Here is a 17,547-nt window from a genome sequence, read left to right as displayed (position 1 = left end):
CACGAAAACACACCCCAACGATATTCTCAACACACAACTCAGTTTCCAAACACATACACTCTTTGACTCTACACTTCGAACACACCCACACAGGAAACAAGAGGCGCCAAGACCAACAACGCCCAGTTCCGAAGATAACCGAAAATAGGTCGAAACATGTTAACAAGGTAAGTTAATAATATTTAACACAAGAAAGTTCTTATCATACATATTCCGAATATTATATATTCTTTGACAGTACGTAAAATGAATAGTAGTGGGTAAAGTGGTTACTTACTTTTTTACGCACCACTGGTGTTTTAAGAGCTCATTTTACGCACTGATAACAGCGGGTATAATACAACTTCAAGCACTATCGTAAAAAATATAGAACTTTGTAAATAAATTATCTTATCCAATTACACTTGTAGTACGCGTCATTACTTTGTTCTATTAGTTATTTTTAGTTTATTCTTTTATTCGCGATAAAGTCGTATTAAAATCATATGAAGTTTCCCTCTCGTGGATTTATCAACAAAATGAAAGACTCTTCTGATATTACTTGTAATAATAGTACATTTATGAAAAGAAGGTCGAAAATCGATTGGAAATCCCTGAGAAAACCTATCCTTAAGCCTCTTTGTACTTCAGATTCATCATAATGTCTACGAGGAATAAACATTTGGCGAGAAACTGTCAGTTAACTGAGCTATGACAGTACCAGGTGTGAATTTTTGTAGGTACGAAGCTGCATATAGATACCCCGAAACGGTCAAGAGAACAGGGCTACTATTAATCTTGTTGGAAAAACTAAGAATGATTTATCTGGTTCTCTCTCCCAATATATGAATTCCCGCTTTGTAAATATGCTGGAGAAAGGAACGTATTTGATATAATATTTAACGTGTTTGGATTTCTCATCTCATTTGTTACTTATTTTTTTTGTGTTGATTGTAATGTTATGAATATTGAAGAGGATTGTATTTTCATTTGTCAGCAATTCTAAACAGGTTTAAAAAAGGAGACATTGTAATTTTAGTACCTTCTTGTAAATGAAATTTTGTCTGTATGCCATATATTCTCATCCGGCTACAAAAGTGAGGCAAGGCTTCCAGTGGTGGAGAGGGAACATTCCCTAGAAATATCGTGAGTTAATTTTTCCCGTGCTGATGGAGTGCAAAACATGAGTGCTTACAAATGACTGCTACACGTGACAAGACATTAATTACTCTCTACCGATAATTTATCTCTCTCTCTCTCTTTCTCTCGTCCTATACTTAGAATACTATGTCTTACATTCGTTTCACATTCTTTCGCCTATGTTTATTTCTGTTTCATATCACGTTGTACTCTTTCACAGGGGTGACACAACTATTTTTCTGAGTAATTGAGTATATTTGAATAAATATACAGGGCGTTTGTGAATTCAGTACACAAATTGGAAGGGATTGTTGAAGAGACAAATGCAAGAATTTTTAAAAGACAACATGGAATCGGCGACTTGTTTCTATTCCATTATATGAATATCATCGTGCTGTGAATAAAAATTACAAGTAAAGCACAAAATACAAAATATTTCAATTTTCATGTTTAGTACATCAAAGGAAATGATAAATTAAATATAGACAGTACAACGCTACAGCCATTAGACTTAATGTCGTGGAATTATAGTTACTTATCTACTTTAAACCTTCGATCGAAAACTTCCTAAAAATAATATATAACAGTGGAAGCTTTTAAGTTCGACAGAAATAAAGTTCGACATCCTATAGTTCGACTGCTTACGTAGGAGAATTAGACACTCCCCTATACGGCACTAAGAAATGGGTTTGCCATTTGAATGGGAATTGGTTCTGTGTCTTGTAGTGATACTTTTGTTAAAGAAAAACAGTATACTTTATTGATTAGGACATCCATATTGATCATTGATTTTAAATTAATGAACTTTTCTTTTTCTATTTGAGAATTGTGCCGTTTGTGTGACGGAACTGTCGAAACCCATTGTGGTACTAGAAGCGCATACACAAGTCTCGGGGCGGGCAGGAAATGCAAGTACAGTACTGTATTCTTTGATGGATAACCAATAAGAATTTGAATTCATTTCATCTGCCATACCCACTACCCTTATTGGACTGAACTTTCAATTCTATTTTGTCAAACTTAGGAGAGTCCACTGGGTATATAGATAATGTGTATATATATGAATTGATATGTAAAATTATAGTGGAGTGCTTCTAATACTTTTAAATACAAAGCAAGGGAACTCATACTTTTCAACCTTTTAGTTTATTGTAGATTGTACTCATAGAATTCGTCTCTGTTCTTTATTATTATTTCTACCTCCCGATGCCAGTGGATATGGTGCTTCTGAATAACTACCATAAAAATCAACTTTACAGGGAGTTATACCTGAAATCTTGATTTGCAACTACCATGAAAACCAAACACATTTCAAAGACATATTTTATATATTATTAAATTAACATTGCCGCAATATTCATAATCTTAACACTAAATCGTTTGCTAAATGCTCACATGCGTTCACTTCTTAAATACTGTACGCTTGAGATGAGCGCCACCGTAAGTATTATGCACCATTCGTGCATCCTGTCTCGCACGGCAACCATCACTTTGCTCAGCATGTCTTGAAGAATTGTTTCAATTTCAGCTTCAATTCATTCCTTCAGCGCAGCGATACTACTGGGGGGGTTGTGAACACTTTACTTTTGGGGCAGCCCCAAAGAAAAAAATCACATGCAGTTAAGTCAGGTGATTTTGCTGGCCATGGAATATTACCATCAGTCGGAGGATCCCCGTAGATGCCCGAGCAATGTGAGCCGTGGCTCCGTCCTGTTGCCACCACAACTCTTCAAAGTTACGTCCAGTGTTGTTAATCCGGGGAATCACAAAGTTCTGCAGCATGTGAATGTAGCGATCTGAGTTAACAGTTTCTGCACCACCGTCCTGGTTCTCAAAGAAATTTATCATAGCTACTGAAATGATATTCTCCTACAGTGTTCTTTAAATTCCTTTTTTCCCTTCTTCTTAATTCTCCAAGATGAATAAAGGGCACGCAAAATGTGTCTAGTTTTTTGGCTCACCTTGTAATTTAGAAGCCACGCAAAATCATCCGAAGCTGGTTAGATTAGTTCACATATTTTACTAAACAGTAAGAGTCATTGGTATTATGGAAAACGTGTATTATTGTTTTAAAACTTCTGAGAATCCTTATTTTGCGGTGCATTACTGTTTACTTGAAAAGCAGTCAGTTTCAAGCAAATCATTATAGGAGCTTGTTATGATTGCAGATGAGTTGTCATAGAAGAAAGATGAGAAAAAATAGATCCAGAAGGACTTGGGGCTATCAACTTTATACTAGGTCACCTCAAAATTATTATTTTTTTTTTTATTTTATTGGGTTATTTTACGACGCTGTATCAACATCTCAGGTTATTTAGCGTCTGAATGAGATGAAGGTGATAATGCCGGTGAAATGAGTCCGGGGTCCAGCACCGAAAGTTACCCAGCATTTGCTCATTTTGGGTTGAGGGAAAACCCCGGAAAAAACCTCAACCAAGTAACTTGCCCCGACCGGGAATCGAACCCGAGCCACCTGGTTTCGCGGCCAGACGCGCTGACCGTTACTCCACAGGTGTAGACCTTCAAAATTATTTTCCTTTAACTTATCTATTCATTTGTCTTCTAGTTGCTAAGGAATTTGTAGAGGAAGTGTCGCAAAAATGAAATAGAGGTACATATATGAAATAGTGTGATATACGACCTGACACATGTTGTATTCCAGCTGAAGACTTCCAATTACAACACACACTCTCTTTCACGGCGGGAATGTGTTAGTTTACAGTTAGAAGCTGAACTGTTGAAACGTTTATCATTATTGCGTTTTCGAGGAAAGTGAAAATTTTGGCGGTAAGTTCTTTTCTTGAATATACATTGTTATTACTCAATGTAATAAATATTAATTATATACATTCTTAAAGAGAAATAATCTACATTTACAGCAATGTATGTTTAATTGATTTCGTTTTGAAAAATTATGGTATGTTTTGAGATCATGACTAACATCAGAGTGTCACAAATATGAAATGCTAGTATTATTAGTATTTAATCTTTATACCCTGATTTTCTGTTTCGTTACTAGTGTTGGCACCTATAGGAGGAGGGAAAACCTCACTTTCTAACAAATTTAGAAAACAATGGAATGAAAAGGCAATACAAAAAGCTATAAAACAAGTTTGAGAAAAGACGTGAGAGACGATGTATCTGGATTCAGTATTACGGTTGGGAAAACACCTTCTAATGAAGGTGCTGAATGGTTGATCTGTGATTTTCTTAGTAGAGATCGTTTTGATGTTGCAATTTTGTTAACCTTGTAAGTAACTTGTTAATAGTATTCCATATTTGTACCTCCATTTTTATTAAGGATTTTAAGGAAATTATTTTTTTCAAACATTTGATAACATCTTATGAACTTCTAAGTCCGGTGTATCATTCACAGTGACATTGAGCAATAAACAGGACGATACTTTACTTTCAGCATTCAAAACATGTAGGTTCAGAAAAAAAAAAAACGAAATTGTAATTCCATATTTGTAACACTTCTCTATATATTTGTTGTTGGATTTGTATTTAACGGCTTGCAGTAAATTATATAACGCACATTATCTTCGATTTCTCTTTGGGAATGTGCAATTCGAGTACTTCTGCATTTAAAAGAAAAGGCATAAGTGCAAAATCAGATTAATCAGCAATCGAATAAATAAGTGAAGTGGAATGTGAAGGGGTTATCGGTAGTAGGACGGCATGAAACTGGTTTAAACGATTAAATTATGAAGACTTAAGCCTTGAAGATACAAATCTTGCTAAGGAATACCACCTATTCTGGAGAATGAGGGTATATCCTCCAAACTGGAAGAGCAACCATCAACCAAAAGCAGTGAATTGTCAGCTAGTGTTGATGTTTCTAAGACCACAGTCTGTTGCAATCTTCACTAACTTGAATTATTTTTAAACGGCGACGATTGTATCCATATATTTTTGTGCTTGTGTGTCTACATAGTGCCATGTGATAATGTTTTCCAACCCCTAGCATTTGAAACAAAAGACATCTGTCAAAATACTGTCTCTTCTGATATTCTGTCAGTCACAAACACAAGACGCGTCTTTCTGTCACTTTTGTACATGTTATCTCTACCTTTGTCACAATCTTCCGCCTCACTACCAAGTATTTCAGTATCTACGATCTTATTGAAATGCTGCTTGCAAGTGTCTGTTCATTGCTGGATGAATTATAAATCACAACGAGAGTCATTAGGAAACTATAATCTCTTTGGAATTTTCTATTCGTACATCAATCGCTAAAATTTCAGTAGTACATCACAGGAAGTAGGCTATAGGCTTATATAATTTCTTCTACGAAAAATGCTTTCAAACCTTGTTAGAAAAATTATCATAATCTATAGATAACTGGCATTCTTCCATGGTTCTGTAGATAAGACACTTCAGCCCTTAATTATAATAACTGTTAATATTATCGCTTTATATTTAATATTGCAACACTGTTCAATGCTTTCTCATTAGATTTACAAGCCAGAGGTCCCGGGTTCAAATCCCGGTCGGTCCACCCTGAATTTACAACTTGTGTCGGGTAAGCGAGTGGTCCAGGCAATACAGGGGCTTTCTCTGGATACTTCTGTTACCCTGTAACGTTCCAACAATTTATCATCATCATCATCATCATCATCATCATGACGAGTGCAATGTAGCTCCCCCACCTGTGGTGAATAGTCTCTGTGAACTAAGTAGCCTACTCTTCTCGATACTAGCGACATCTATTATTGCGCTCGTAGATAACGGCAAGTTAAGTGGTCTACTTTATCATAAGAAAATACATTTTTGATTTCGCACGAATTTTCATTGCCTGGTCTACCATCGGCGTAGTCTGAGGATATGCTAGCGAATGGGAGTTGTAAACCAAGATTATGACCGTGCATGAATTACAATATTGTTTGAGATGATCCTTTTGTTGGTTTATTCCGAGCTTATATCCAACCGTAAGACGAACGTCACATAATCTCACGCTGAATTCTCGAAAAACATGGTGGGAAAAGAAGAAAGATTTACAGCTCAGCATACCTACCATAAACTCAAAAAAGTAATAACAAGTAATTTTGTGTGTGTAATGGCAGGGCCCTTAACTTGCAGTTATTCGCCCCTAAGATTATAGATGTCGCTAGTACCGAGAAGTGTATACCATTAATTCGTCGGAAACTATCTTATTCGGTGGGTCTACATTACACTTGTAATTTATGATGATGGAGACTTTTCGGCATGTTAGGGGGGAACTGCAGTATCCAGAAAAAGCCCCTGTGTTGATAGAACCACGAGCTTGCCTAATGTAAGTTAAAAATCCAGGGTGGATCTGTCGAGACTTGAACCCGGGTTCCCTGGCTTATAAGTCCATCGCGCTAGCACTGAGCCACCGTGACGAAATAACAAATAATTAAAATAATAAAATAAAAATTAATATTAACTCATAGTTATTAGATCTAACTTAGCTATAACTATTGCATTTGATAATTCCATTTAATAAAATGCACTAACAAATATTTATCATTCTTGATGCGAGGAAAGCAATTATAAATTATTTAGAAATGGTGTAGTTTGGAGTTTTTCCTTTACTAGTGAAGCAAGAACTTAGAGCATTTTGAAAATTGGATCTATCACTATACTGAATCAACAAAAACGTGAAGAAAGTATCCTAGTTGTAGACCTGAATTAACAATAAGCGTGAAGAAAATATCCTAGTTGTACTGAATTAACAAGAAGAGTGAAGGAAATATCCTAGTTGTACTGAATTAACAAAAAGCATGAAGAAAGTATCCTAGTTGTGAATTAACAAAAAACGTGAAGAAATTATTATAGTCCTTCGAAATTAACAAAAAGCGTGAAGAAAGTATCCTAGTTGTTCTGAACTGACAAAACGCATGAAGAAAGTGTCCTAGTTGTACTGAATTAACAAAAAGTGACACAATTCGGATGACTTCGAGCTTTTTCTCCTAGGATCACGTCTACGGAAATATAATAATGAATGAATGAATGAATGAATGAATGAATTAATTAATTAATTAATGGGAGGAGAAATATTTATAATATACGCGAGAACGCTTCCTGCAAGGGAAACTGGGACTGAGAGGAAGTGTCTACGTGAGCTCCAAGCCTCTTGGTCACTTGTCTCATTCCGATTTTCGCCTTCTATTTGAAGGAACATTAGAGAATTTTGAAGGAGAAAACCTAAAATAGACGTAACCTAATAGCTGCCACATAAGGGGAGATAGGCCTATCGAAAGCATGACAGTGCTGCAGCAGCAGCAGCAGCAGCAGTAGCATTGTTGCCCACCTTCAACTGGCTCGACGTAAAGCTACAGTGTCACATGATTGACTTACACCATACAATTTATAAATAATATTGGGTCATAGAGAATATTTTTTGTGTATAATCCCGATAATGAAAGTTAGTTTTTTTATACGTGTATATATTAAATGACCTTACTTAGGCATGTCTTTTGAGTAACAATTAAACAAAATAAGAGTAATATTATTCGAAGCGTAATTAAGTAACATAATTGTTTCGAATCGTGTAAGACTTATAATAATAAATAATGTATTTCCTTCGTGACATTCATTTTATTTTCTTTTACTAGAAGACAGAGATAGATCCAACGTTTTTTAAATTAAATAAATAAGCAAGTTTGAGAATTAGCATGTTAATACAGAGCTCATATTTGAAGAACAGAGGTTGTGCTCATCGTTTGCAATTTCCAATGGCATAATTAGTAAATAAAAACTCTGTATGTCATTTGAATAAAATTAGTATAAAATATGTATTTAAAGATGGTAATATATTGTAAAATATGACTATAAATATCCCACACCTTGGAATCTCAGCAATTATTCCGGAGCGGGTTCTACACAGAGCCTAGCATCTCGTCATTGCATAATGGAATAGTGCGATTAGTTATGCATGCGGTAAATCACAGGTCTATTTTTCTTACCGGATACTCGTCCTATACAGCTGGCAGGTGTGATGCTTATTTCTATGGCTGACATGGTGTCTGTCACTCTTGCTGGATATGATCTGAAAATTTTCACCTTCTTATAGTGAAGTTACCACCCCTCCTCCTCTTCCTCCTTCCTCTCCCAATAAAGCTTCTGCAGGTGTCTGACAATGACCGTCAAGCAACACACTGACTGATATTTATTCGAGATAAATCATAAGTAAGGGCTAACCAAAGTATTAATATCACATCGGGTACATCTAATACTTAACCTTTTTATTGTCTTTTTGTGAGGAAGTGTTTTATTGGTCGTTAATTTTAAAAGTACCGGCGATGATCTATAGAGTAAAGGCAAACTATCACTATATAGGCCTAATTTTGAGCTGAAAAGTGAAATCTTAGACGACTTTGTCCTGTTTCTGTTAAACCATATTTCGATTGTTTCTCTAAGGCATATCTTCCCCTCATGTGATACCTCTTACATTATTTATATTTTCAACTTTTTCTCTTCTTAATTGAAGAGATGAATTCCAAACTGGCCTAAGTCCAAATGACAACTTATTCATTCATTCATTCATTCATTCATTCATTCATTCATTCATTCATTCATTCATTCATTCATTCATTCATTTTATTCCATAGATCTTACATGAGCAATGAAGCTTTAAGATGTGGAACAAGTCAAAATTTTACAATATTGCAAATACAATTTTTACAAATTTTTATAGTTTTACAATTTAGTAATTTTCTACAATTTTTACAATTTTGTGCAATTTTTTACTATATTTTGGCGAATGTAGTGAGATGAGGTGAGGTCCGAGGATTCTCCAAAATATTACCCGACATTTGCCTTTTGGTTGGGGAAAACCTCGGAAAAACCCAACCAGGTAATCAAATCAAAGGGGTTGATGCCAAGGACTCGCCATAGACCATCCGGCTTCAGTCCCACGGCTGTGGAAAACCTCGGAAGAGACCAAAGACCAAAGGGGGATCCAACCCAAGCCCGAACGCAGCTCCGGATCAGCAGCCCAGAGAGTCTGCCGACTGAGCTACATCGATGGCTCTACTAAAAGTATACAATACATAGCCAATCAGATTATTAAATTTACAAACGCAAAAGATCATTCATCAGTTGAGCTATATGTGTAATACAAAACAAGTAAGTTAATTAAATTTAAGGCATAAACAATTCAACCAGTTGTGATATACAGAAATTGATAATACATAACATGCAAACTACTTCAAATTACAAACACAAACAATTTATCAATAGGGCTATATAAATTACTATTCAATTTAAAGCACATACAATTCATCGGCCAAAACTTTACAAATATATACAATACAAAGTAGCATACTTTCATTAAGCTATACAAATTTGTGAGAAAAATTACAAAGACGATAAAATAAAATTGACGCCCTTAGATCCGATTGAAAAAAAAAAACCTATGCAGACACTAAATCAAGACTTAGGAGAGTCTGCTAAATAAACTTACACAGTTATACAGAGTGTTTCCGAGGTGGTGTTACAAACTTTCAGGGATGATGGCGAAGGGTACATGTATCAATTTGAGATAAGGAACCCTGGTCCGGAAATGACCGAGTCGAAAGTTACAAGCAAAAATAGTTATATGAAAATGAAATAATTTTATTCCCCTGTACACCTTATTTATGTATATTTATCTATACATCTTACACATACTGTATTCATCTGACGTTGTTTACGTTGTCTTCTTATAATATTTCATTCAATTTGCTGTCTGAGGGATGGGGACAGGAAACTACACTAAAGCAATGCAGATAGCGTAATTTGTAACGGACACGGTCGGTCCTGATATGCACGTCTGCAGACAGTAGTGTATGTGTACAAGTTGCAGTGTCCAGTCGATCAGTCCTAGTGAAATGGAGGAGTACACGAGAGCGGAATAAGCAGACCTGATTTTCGAATACGGATGAGCCAATGGGAACAATAGACAAGCTCACAGATTGTATCGGAACAAGTACCCACGTAGGAGACATCCGGTCCATATCATTTTTCTACGACTGTTCCGAAAGTTAAGGGAAGGCGGGCACGTGGTGCCAAATTACAATTCCATTTCCACACAATTATTTTTGCTTATAACTTTCGACCCAGTCATTTCCGGACCAGGGTTCCTTATCTCAAATTGATACATGTGCCTTTTTCCATCATCCCTGAAAGTTTGTAACACCACCTCGCAAACACTCTGTATATAGGCTTGAAAAGAATAAAGTAAAGAAAATTAAAATCTTAAAAAAAAAAAAAAAAAATGGACTTAGGACACTTTGGAATTCACCTCGACACTTTGGAATCCACCTCTTCAATTTCCTTTAATAGAACGGCAGCAAACGGAGTGAGACAAGTGATCTAATTGCTTGGAGCTCTTTCCTACAATTCCTTCTGTTTTATATTTTTTTAGGCTACGTCTAATATCTTATATTTTAATTCTATTAATTCAGTCAGAGGTATAATTCTGATCGTAAGAAAGGCGAGTTATTAAATACAGTAGTCTCTTTAATTCAGACATTCATTCGCTCACTAATTCACTACTTATGTTAGTCACTCATTGCCACTCACTCACTCACTAATTCAATAATTAAGGAATTCATTCGGTCATTAACTTACATACCGGTACTTAATTCCTTACTTAGCTCACTCTTTAGTGCAGTCGATACTAACTTACTAAATAATTAATTCACGCATTAGATAATTCACTTAAATCATTAACTCACTCACTAGCTCGTTCACTCACACATTCTCCCTCTCTCGCTCTCCCTCCCCTTCCATTCCATTTCGTCTGGCGCCCGTCTGTCCAGTATCTACATATACACCTACAACTAATCTAAGTGCAAGAAAGTCGGCTTTATGTACTTTACCTTCCTTCATACTTTCCGTCTCTATCGCTCTGGGGTACAGCGTTGGAATTTGCGTCACGCGCACGCACACATGCCTTTCTCTCCTTCAGATCTCCAGCCACGTGGGAATGCATACGTAACGAGCTGCACATACCTGTGGTCATGGAACTTAGCATACTGCTCCTCCAGCCGGTATTGCAGGCGTCTGCACGTTACGCAACGCAATTAAATTCCGTATCCTTGTTCACTCAAACTTCAAATAGAATAATGAGGTATGTTCGTGAGAAAAAGAAATAAATTTAAGGAAAATCGTAAAGATATTCACCGCATTAAAATAAATATTTAATTATTTTATCTCTTGTATTTTGTACAGGTCGCGCGTGTTCGTGTAATTCTCTCAGTGAGCTAAAAATAAGTCTGCTTTCTCTACACATTATTCTAATCGGTCTCACCAAATAGAGCACAGGATTTTATTTACAATCATTGAATGATTTCATTCCAAAACCTGTTATTTTACTCAAGAACCGATTTTGACTCAGTAACATAATAAACATATTTTTTACACTCTGAATTCAATGGAAAAAAATATTATTTTTTTGTCATTCCTTGCTATTCGTCACTGAAATTCATTCATTCATTCATTCATTCATAATGTTTTGCCCCAAGCCAGGTCTTTTACTGCAAACCCAGCATTCTCCAGTCTTTCCTATTTTCTGCCTTCCTCTTAGTCTCCGCATATGATCCATTTATCTTAATGTCGTCTATCATCTGATATAGGCTATTCTTCTGCCTCAAACTCTTCTCCCGTTCATCATTTCTTCCAGTGCATCCTTCAGTACGCAGTTTCTGCTCAACCAGTGACCCAGCCAATTCCTTTTCCTCTTTCTGATCAGTTTCAGCATCATTCTTTCTTCTCCACTCTTCTTACTCTGTCTGTCCATTTCACACGCTCCATCCTTCTTCATATCCACATTGTCACTGAAAGTGATATTTAAATGTATGATATTTTTTTTCAAAACCTTCTGTTTTATGTTTTTTTTTTCAGGCTAATCTAATATCTTATAGCCTATTTTAATTTAGAATTTGTTGGCAAAGTATTAAGTACATAGAATGGTACAAAGCATATATAAGAAAAAAAAACAAATTGGTTTGTTATATTTTAAAGCTCCTTCCTGTAAAAATATCTGAAAATGAAATAGCAGGTTTTGGAAACAAACCATTCACTTTTCTTCATATTTTTGGTGAACAGAGCTACTGAAACAAAGTTGATGTGATTTATCGATTCAAAGTTGTTTTATTATTGGCATATTTTGTAATCCACTTTGAATATCGATAATTTTTGTAACTAAAAATAATATAATAAATATATATCCGATTGTAAATTGGACAGTTTCTAATTCGGGTCTAACAAGGAATGAATTTCCGTCTCACTTTTCATTTTCATAATTCCTTAGAGAATCGTTCATTTCTTTAACTAGCATCAGTTCTTGTTCTTTCTTGTACAGTATCTTCAAGATTTTTTCATAGTTATCTGCAACATTTATTTTCTATTAATTCAGACAGAGGTATAATTCTGATCACAACAAAGGAGAGCTATTAAATAGTCTCTTCCCCTTTCTGTTTATTCTCCTCCGCCTCTCTTTCCTAATTCTGTTTCTTTTTTCTTCTTCTTCTGCTTTTTCGTCTTCTCCTACTTTTCTTCTCTTTTTTTCTCTTCCTATTCATTTATTTAATCAGTTTCGGATCCAAGTTTTTTCTAACATTTCTTCTTCTATCCGTGAACACTTTCCTACCCCTTTAATTGATGTATAAAAAAATTAATATTTCTACACACTATTTTCAGTCTTTCTTTAGCCTTGCGATTTAAAATTCAATTGGTCTTTGCTTTTGAAGTTATACGTATTTCGATGGGAATCTACGAACGTAGACAATAGAGTGATATAAAGGTCCTTCTTCCTTCAGTAGCAAAGAAGTCAATTATAATGTTATATTATAAAAATTGAAACGTATGATTTTTATTTATTTTTTCTTAATGGAATTCATCATCATCATCATCATCACCATCATCATCATCATCCTCCTCCTCCTCCTCCTCTTCAAGGTTTAGAGCTGTTGACCTGTTCCGTCTTCAAGAGAATAAAGTTGGTCTCTCCGTCTCATCAAAGGTCTACCTCTACTTAATCCTATTGAATTGCATGAGTATATCATTTTTGGCATTCATTCTTCTGGGATTCTCACTAAGTGTTCTTCCCAGTTTCTCCTCATTTCATCTATTCTTTCTGTTATCTAGACTAAATATTTGCAATAATTCAGCCATTATTTCTGTATTCCTCTTCTTATCTAGAATAGAGTATTGTTGCGATGTACCGAAGTACACATGATATTTCCGTGCAGGAATTCTGCGTTATCATATGATGAAGGATCCACCGATTCATATGATAACGCAGAATTTCTGCACGGAAATATCATATGTATTTTGGTAGGCCTACATCGCAATAATATGATATGCGTATATAATCACTTAGTGATTTAAGACGACGCTCATTCCGTCGAATCTCGGCCACTTAGTCACTCGTAATGAGTGCACCTCTTCACATTATTGTGTTGGACATTGTGCCTCTGTCACACATCTGTGACACAGTGCATGAGGGTTGGCCACTAAAGGGAAATTAAGAAGTGGAGCTTAAACTCAAAGGATTCAATCCGGCATCGGAATTGGAACCCGGTGTGGTTTATGGATAAAGTGTCAGCATGTAGAGCTGAAAACCCGGGTTCGAATCCTGGTGCCGCAGAGAATTTTTCTCCGCTCCACCGATCCGTCATCATAGAATAGAGTACCCTGCCAGCTCTCTAAGGAATCTCGCTTCGGCAGCTTCAATTTCTTCTCCTATCTATCCTGTTCATTCATAAGTTACTAGTGGAACTGTCATTACTTTATAACATTTTAGTTGTGTCTCTTGTCTTGTTTTATGCCTTAATGTTCTTCTTATGGTACCAATCAGTCCGGCTATTGTCTTGAAGATAATCCGTAATTAAATTTCCCTTGTTGCGTTACGAGCGCAACGCAGGATAAGTTTGGTAGTGGGGCTGCCACCTCACTGCCTCCAAACATGCAGATCATCTTCTTCGGATAGCTCTTTCTAGACGCACTTCACAGTTGAGCTGCGTATGACCGTTGTGAACTACGTACTCTTAGCTTCCCCTCGCCTCTTGCTAGGCAGTTAGCTAGTATAACCAGAGCACTGAGTATAACCAGCTCCCCTGACCTGTACACTCCCACCGCGATAAGTACACAGACGGATACTTAATACAAATTTTGAATTTTGTAAACTGATATTGTAAGAGCGTAAAGTGGAATTTCCCTAAAGCTTGGTTTTTCTGAACCGACACATGCGAGATGCGAGGTGCCAGGCCCGCCTCGCACAAATCCGGACTACCGGAGAGATAGTGAGTGGTTTCTGTAGCTACGAGGCGCGCAGATCTCGCATCTCGCAGCTATAGAAACCACTCACTACCTATCCTGTAGTCCGGATTTGTGCGAGGCGGGCCTCGCATCTCGCATGCGTCGGTTCAGAAAAACCAAGGCTTAACACAGTGTCAGGACGACGCTGAAATTCCGCTCGTGACAACACAGAACATCACACTGACAACGAACATCTACGCACTAGTTGGGATTCGAATCCTCTTCAAAGATTGCTTGCAATTTCAAGACTAGGTTTAAACAGTTGTGTGCACTACTATTAGGTTATTTTTTAATTTACGTTTCAAATAATTCTCAGAAGCTTTTTCTATCTGTGTATTCGAAATTCCAGTACTGTACTCTTATTATGCTTGTATATTATTTGTACATCGTGCTTTAAGTAGGTAATGCATACCTCAACAAACAATCGAATCATTACGTATGTAACTCGTTGATCAGAATATGCTTAATGCTCAAAACTATCCGTGTTCTGTACAAGACAGAACGTCTTGAGCCCTAACGGTGACATTTTACATCTTTCTTTCATGTCGTAATGCCAGCCAGGGTTTAACACTATAATTGATAGGCGATGCTCACCTTAATTATGTAGATTGGGGTAACATACTGGAATTAACCCTCTGGGAGGTCAATAACTCAGGTGGTTAATTATTGATTTGTAATTGATATTTGAATGTGAAATCTGGCCTGTAATTAGATATAAACAGCGATACGGATAACAGCGGAGTTACATACTCCTCAGACTTCGGATTTATATATTTTTATAATTTTATCACAGCTTTTACCCTAATTAGCTTGTTGCGTCTATTCTTGATTTATGTGTTAAGAAATTAATCATTTCCTCTCAAAATAAAACTTATATTTCTCATAAAATGTTGTCCACCTATATTATTTTAAATGGATTAAGTTAATAAATATTAAAAACTGCAAGTGTACAGAAATTGTAACAATATTTGATGTAATTTTTATACTTGCTTACTTACTGGCGTTTAAGGAACCCAAAGATTCATTGCCGCCCTCACATAAGCCCGCCATTGGTCCCTATTCTGAGCAAGATTAATCCTGTCTCTACCATTATATCCCACCTCCCTCAAATCCATTTTAATATTATCTTCCCAAAGGTTTTTTTCCCTCCGGCCTCCCAACTAACACTCTATATGCATTTTTGTTATAAATTTATAATGTATCATTTAGCAACATTCAAGGTGTGAGACAACTTTTACTTCCTACTACACATTATGCATATATGAATAGGATCTAAAAAGTAGGCCTAAGTAATGAGATTAAATTTTTTAAGGTAGTCGTCAGAATAGAATGTTGTAAAATATTTCTTTGATTAGTTATACTGATTTTTTTTCATTTCATTCTCGAAAATCGCTCTAATTAAAATTCATAAAAATACTTGAAATTCTTATATCAATAGCCTACCCAGTTGTAACATAAGAGGGGTGATTTGTTGAAAAGCTTGAGTAATTTTTACTCTCAGATCGTCAATGTTCCGGGGTTTCTGTGAACAGACAATGTCCTTAACAAAACCCTATACAAAGAAGTCAGGAGGGGTTAGATCTGGAGAGTTTGGGGACCAAGCCAAGAGATAGCTGCTTCTCGTACTGGGTTTCGCCTGCGACCTCCTGCATATTTTTTTTTTAACACAGAACCTGTTTCTGCAAATGTTCGATACCACAACATTATGGGATCGTATTTAGGTACATAACGCGCACCATACTCACGTCGAAATTCGCTTTGAACTCTTTTAACACTCTCAAATTTAGCATACCAAAGAACACATTGTGCCCGCTGTTGATTTGTAGTAACCATTTTAATCATCTACGATTTTCATTTGTCTTTTCAAATTATGCATTATTGATTGTCATATATGGAAACTCCCATCTTTTAATCGTAGCAAGAAAATTTGCTACTATCATAATAGCTTTATAATAATAAATTAATATTATCTATACCCAAACGGATCAGACGGTATATTATATTCGTCACTCATTTTTTATGAGATTTCATAAAACTCTAATGAAAAGTATCTAAAATATTTTAGACATAACGTAACGATTGATTTAATTCAAATACAAAGGATTTATGTCTCTTATGTAATGATTGGGACAGGAGAAATTTTATTACATGTCGTAAATATAAATATAGTGATGAAATATATGTAGGTCTAACATCGTATTAGCAAATATACGATTCAAATATTTCGCTCTGTAATAATTAATATATTATTGAAATAATGTTATATAAATTTGTAGGTAGGTAAATATCATAATGAATCACGCATTTCCTGTTTGGACGAGATGCGATAATTGCTAATTCGTTAATAAAGACCTTAAATTTGACTTATATTTTAATTTACTCGGAATTCATACCTACCCATGTTTTATTTTAAACCGTGTTGTTCTGCCGTCAAATTTCATGTCATAAACGCGAAGGAAGACAAGGAAATTAATACGACTTAAGAAATTCTTGAATAATGACAGGAAAGTGGTGAAAGTAACATGTAGGCCTAAATACTGATATTTCTTGCTTTATGTACTATTTTATGTATTGATTTTTAATTTCTTAGACACAATTGTAGTTGGAGACATGCTGCTTATATTATTTTGCCACTCTAATATAGGCTTATACAACAATACATTTCAAAGAATCGTTAGCATCTCGATTTTCAATAAAGTATTATTCCACCATTATCATCATCATCATCTGCAAGATTAGCCTGTCTGATCTGACATGTTTCCTCTCGCATCTTTTCAGTTGTATTTCTATATTTCTTCTCTCTTCTGTTGGTGTAAGAGTAAATTTCAGATATCCTCAGTCACTTTAAGACAGTAGTGAATTCTGATAGTGTATGAATGAATATTAGTATTGCTCCTTAAATTTGCAGAAACTTGATCGGAACGTAAAGTTTATTTCTTCAGAGAAATTTTAAATTGTAGTAACTTACAGACCGATTATTTAGTCCTGACAGCTCAGCGACGCGAAAGAGGGGAAGTAATAGGAGTAGTGGGGAGAGTTCCGAAGTAGAGATAAGGGCGAGCGGTCGGTAAAGGAATGCAGTACAGCTTAACTGTACTGGAAACACAACGCTATACCGCATGCTTGACATCCGATCGCTCTGACTGCAGGCAACAG

The 17,547-nt window shown here is 35.8% G+C and overlaps 1 long non-coding RNA gene across 1 annotated transcript in view; it reads right to left on the bottom strand.

Moving 5' to 3' along the window:
* Nucleotides 1-8,145, bottom strand: part of LOC138694714 (uncharacterized) — a 59,567-nt gene extending 51,422 nt beyond the window's left edge. The window contains exon 1 of the long non-coding RNA XR_011330998.1: nucleotides 8,052-8,145. This is a non-coding gene — a long non-coding RNA (uncharacterized lncRNA). The remainder of the gene's footprint in view (nucleotides 1-8,051) is intronic.
* Between the last annotated feature and the right edge of the window lie 9,402 nt (nucleotides 8,146-17,547).

This window comes from Periplaneta americana, chromosome 2 (genome assembly GCF_040183065.1).
Source record: "Periplaneta americana isolate PAMFEO1 chromosome 2, P.americana_PAMFEO1_priV1, whole genome shotgun sequence".
NCBI classification, from domain to species: Eukaryota; Metazoa; Arthropoda; class Insecta; order Blattodea; family Blattidae; genus Periplaneta; species Periplaneta americana.
Note: the sequence above shows the minus strand (reverse complement) of the source record. Positions and strands in the feature narration are given on the sequence as shown.